The sequence below is a fragment of the Kogia breviceps genome, chromosome 12 (assembly GCF_026419965.1).
Source record: "Kogia breviceps isolate mKogBre1 chromosome 12, mKogBre1 haplotype 1, whole genome shotgun sequence".
In the NCBI taxonomy this organism is placed as follows: Eukaryota; Metazoa; Chordata; class Mammalia; order Artiodactyla; family Physeteridae; genus Kogia; species Kogia breviceps.
In genome coordinates, this window is record NC_081321.1 from 70,330,580 (window position 1) to 70,336,148 (window position 5,569).

Genomic DNA, 5,569 nt, shown 5'->3' on the forward strand with positions numbered 1-5,569 from the left:
GCTAAATATACTTGGATTTGTGTGACTCAACACGCTTATAATGAAACTGACTGGGATTGAAACAAAGTAAAAATGCACTTTTTAAGTGTATGGACTGATGGACACATTAGTTCGGACATACAAAAACTTAATGCGAAAATACAAGCAATTCAAGAAACTCATCTACAAGAAGACAGGCCCCAACAATTAATTCAAGGACTCTTGGATCAGCTTCAATGGTTAAACCCAATGCATTGGTTTCAAAATGGACTCACAGGATTGATTACCATGGGGTCATGTGTATTGTTGATGTTAATTGCCTTACCTTGTTTATTACGCTTTGTTGTTGGCCGTCTCGCTGCTCTTCGTCAGGAGGTGTATGGGTTGAAATTGCATTATCAAGCTTTAAAAAATAAAAGAGGGGGAAATGTGGCGAGCATTGCCCTCTGAGGAAGGCGACATTAAGACGCTCATAAGCCTCAGGGCCCGACTGTACTCTCCTTGGTATGCATCCTGGACTTTATGGTATGAACGTAAAAAAGGAGATGGCCTTTAGCCAAATCGCTCCAGGGACCTGCTCAGTTACTGGGAGTCCCTGGTTGTTCCCTAAAGCTAGGAAAAGCAACCCTGGAGGGGAAATTGGTGCCTTTGAGGGAGAAGCCGAGAAGCCAATCAACCAGCTGATGCCGATAAGGCATGACTAAGCAAATTCCCTGCTTTAGGGGTATATATACGGCTATGCTTTGTTATTAAACTTGCCTTGCAACCATCAGTTGTTTGTGCCCTTCTGATCCCATACCTTGGTGCTTTCCGTTCCCTACCCCCTCTCGTCGATTGTTGCTGCACTTTGAGGACCCGCCGCGGCTGGCGGCACTGCGTGGTAACAGGTGTAAATAAAATGAGAATAGGTAAGACCTGAAGCACGTGCCAGCTGGAACCTAAGTCTAAAAAATGTCATAGTGTTCTCAAATTAGTAATAGTTATATAGAGTTTTGTCTGAAACTTTCCTCATTACATAGAACATTCTGTTTTGAGGCAAACACTTCAAGGAAGCATTTCATCAGACCAGTATTGGCCCACCGACATGAAACTGCCACCCATACCTTTATTCATCAACCAGTTATGTACCTTTTTGTTGCAGTTGTCTGCTTGGGCTTAGTATAATACAGTCAGAGCATTCCTGGGCATAACTCAGAATACTAATTAGCAATCCAGTTTGGTCTCTATTTCACATGAACCTAAGGTCTGTTTCTCCATATTTATTGTTCATTACAAAGGGAAAGAAAATAAATTCATTGCTTTGTGGATGAGAAAGCAGGCCTAAGCTTGTTGACATCTGTCTGTGGCTTCTTTCCAAGCACTTACTTTCAAAAGCCAGATCTCTATCCTTTTGTTGATTAGAAAAAATCAAAAACAAATAAAAAAAAGCTATAGGAAACTTTGTGGAGGAAGAAACCATGTGCGAAGAATTTTCACCCACTGTGCACTGCCATTGTTACTAAGTCTAAGTATTGAGGGCATCGCCTCATGATTCAATCTGCCTACAAGTGATTAAGGCCATAAATTACATAAAGAAAATGAGCAGACTGTTAAAATAATTGCTCCAACACTAATTCTACCCTGTTACGTCTTGCTAGGAATTCTTTGCCGTCCATGCAATCCTATCATGTTTATTGCAATTTTCAAGCCTGGTCTAAAAAGATTTTTCTTCCCCCCACTATTTCCTACTCCTTTTTTACCTTTAAGGATCATAAGGACTGGATAATGAAAACTTTTAAATTATTCTGCAATTCCTGCTTATGAGGTAGTCGAAACTACCCAATTTTGTTAGTACATTAAAAAAGCCATAGGAAAGAATTAAATTTATATGTTTTGATGCTAGCGGCCCTATTACAATATTCGTTTTGGTTTCTATGAAAGGCCTTTCATCCTTAGAAGTACAATCTTAAGAGACATTCTGCAGTGAAATAAGTTCCTTTCATGTTTTAAGCATCAGACGGATTTACAACTCCCCATTGACAAGAAGTTGCTCAAATTGTCCCCCCACCCATCTTTCTTTTCAAGTTTAAGATGAACTAAGTGAATTTGCCTTTGGTGTTTTATAATGTCAGTGAACTTTAAAAAGCTTTTGAACAAATGGTATTGCCTAGGCAGCCACCTGGGACTAGATCATCAGTTTCTTTGTATTTCTATTCAATTGAAACTATCTCACTGATTCAGGTAGGGCTCCCCAACCTGGGTGCCTACATACTTCAACCATCGCTAACACTGTTCCCAGGAAGCTTGCCCAGCTGCACTTTCCTTGAAGATCAGTTCTCTTATGCGCCTTTCTCATGAAGAAGAATTACTACCAGCAGATGGGCTTACTACTACAAGGATGATTTGGTCCCTCCTTCAAGTTAAGTCTCCACCCTATCAAATAAATCTCTTTCTAAGGCTCCTGTCTGTGTACATGAAATTTTCACAAGAGCCCTGCTAAGCCCCGTCCTTTTACACTAGCATGGGTGCCTGCTACCCATTTCCCATTCAAATTAGAAACTGTCTCATCCTCCTTTCCTCAGGCATCAACAGATTTATGCACAGCCACTGCTACTTCAGTTGCTCTGCAGCTAAATTGCCTTTGACCAAAAGCTGAGCTTGTGCATGAAGTAAGACTTTCAAAGCTTGAGCCTTAATTCACCAAACAGGGACAGAGCATAACTAATACAAAAATAATAGTTCTTTTCAATTCCGGGGTATTATTAGCTGTCACAGAAAAGCCAGCTTGGGCCTGTATCTCTCAGGAATGACAGACCTTGAAATAAACACATGCTGCTTCATGAATATGTTGTTGAATCTTGAGAATTTTTTTTTTTTTTTTTTTTTTTTAGGGGTGATGCTGTTTAGAAGAAACTAGATGGTGCCCTCTTGAAAGGTTTAGCTATTTATAGGCATGTCACGTTAAAAGTTTCTTTTCATAATAAAGACTATAATAAGCATATCTGAAAAGGTACAAGCCTCTCTAGACAATTATAACAGTTTTTGAAAGTTAAGTAGAATTTACTGCTTTAACATGGAACTCAAATGTTACCATTCTGATTTTTCCTAAAATAATTAAATGCAATTTCTCTTGCTCAGCTATAGTATATTTGTTTTTTTAGCCTTCATTACACTCTATCATACTTAATCTTTTTGATGACAATAATCATTGTCTAATTACAATCTGATACAAATTACATTTGTAACCTGGATTTTTGAATAAATAACTGAATTGTATTTTATTATAAACAACTGTATTTCACAGTTTATTATGCTATTTTATATGCCTATAGGTAGTTATATACCAACTAAATTATGGAAACTTTAGAATGAGCTGACAATACTTTTTTAATGGAATATAACTATAAGTAAAAATAAAATGGTTTGTTAATCTATTTTCAACTATATCTTATTGGACATATAATATTTTCACAAATTAACGTTTTTTCCTGAATCCAAATATGTGCTAAACACACAAGTAGCCTGAAATCTAAATTGTTATGATTGAATTCCTAAATTATAGTTGTTAAGAACTGAGCTTGAACAGAAAAGTATTTCAATTAAGAAAAGGTCATGACACTGTTAGGGAAAAAATTTTTTTTCTCTGCCCCTTTAGGTTCTTCTGGCTGGTCTAAGAATTAAATTGACATGAGGCAGATTAACAGAAGAAAATCGAACAAGGTTAATAACATGTATACTTGGGAGAGACCCAGGAAAACTGAATAACTTGCCAAAATGGCTGAAACCCTGACTTAAATATCATCTTTAGCTAAAGACAGAAGAGGATGTTGGGGGTAGGAAAAGCAATGTTTGGTAAATAAGTATTTGCTGGGCTATGCGGAGACAATGGGACACAGAGTGAACTCTGATCTCTAGTGCACCCTGTTTCTGCCCCACCACAAGTAGCTCCTATTCTTTGCAGATAACTGGTGATAGCTCTGTTTCAGGAACATGCCCTCCACCTAAATTTTTTCTAGGCAATTAGGGGGCAAGGTCAAAATTTCTTCCTGAGTTTTTTGGGCCTTAATTGTTTTTAGCTCTGAATAATCCACATGCCAAAGAGACATTGAGGGTGGCAAATTTTGCTCCCTTACAATGTATCCCTGAATGTGTATGGTCATATACACCTTAGATTTAAAAGTTGTTTCCTGCTACTAAGAAGGCTAGCAAACATGAGGAAATGGCCCAGATGGTGAAATTTCAGTATTCCACCAACTGGACCTGATCCTTATATTTACCTTCTCTTCTTATTTTTAACACACTGAATCTGCTGATGGCATTTTAATTCAGGCTGACAGTGTTATTATCTTCTGAGATTATATAGGTGTTTTATGGAGATCTTTATTCCAGGGCAGCCAATTAACAAGCTGAATTGGGTTACAGGTTATTGCCACTTGGAAGCAGGAGGTGTTTGCTTCAAACTTGTTTTCTTCCCTGTGTTAGAGAACATATGTGTGCTTGTAAAAATATCATTAATCCTTGAAAACATTTATTCAGCTGGACAATGGTTCTTCTCCTGTTACAATGTGAAGTTTATGGCTTTCTAAACAGAGATCAGGATGTTCCCAAAGTAAATATTAATAAGGATACACCATCTTTAGGGAATGCAAACAAAAAACAAACCAAAAAAAAAACCAAAAAAGCAAACCCACTCATCGAGTTACATATGTCTAATTCAATCTAGAAATAAATATATGTAGAATTAAGTAAGAATTCTGAATACAAATATGTGATTTTATTCACATTGGTCCTCTTTATATATAATGAGGCATTATGAGTTCTGTCCAAATATGCCCATCTTTATAAAAAGTATGGTTGAGAACACTAAATATATGACTTGTAGGTTTTTCTACAAAGGGTGGTTATAATTTATGGGAAAATTCAGATTGAAAAAAATGTTGGCTCTATGGGTTTTATTTTTTTATCTAGATTGACCATGTAACAATGATTATTGTTGAATCTTCAATTAATTTTTAAAATAGAGACAGACTATAGCAATATCAATGTTATATTTTATTGTTTGTTTACTTCTTAATTAATTATCAAATATTTTAGGCCTTTAGTATATCCTAGACTTGGCCATCAACTTACTTTGCATGTGCTAATTCTATTCTAAATAATGATATGAAAGTTTGCTAACCTGTTTTTCCTTCCCCTTTTTTTGGCATGTTATGCCTACCTGGAGACCGATAAGTGCTAATATTTTATTTAGAATAAAATCATTTTTGTAATTCATAATAAGAAAATTTAAGTTGCTGTCTTGTACTAAATACAAATCATCTATTCATCCACCAATTTATTAATTCCCATATCTCCTCCATCTTGCATCTCAAAGCCCTGAGCTGATCTCACTGTGCTATGTGGCCGCTTCCCACTAGCTATCAGTTTTACATTTGGTAGTGTATATATGTCCTTTCACTTTGTTATAAAGCAGAAATTAACAAACCATTGTAAAGCAATTATACTCCAATAAAGATGTTAAAAAAAAAAAAAAAAGGAGCTGTGGTATATATCTACAATGTAATATTACTCACCTGTAAAAAAGAAGGAAATAATGCCCGCGTAAGACAAA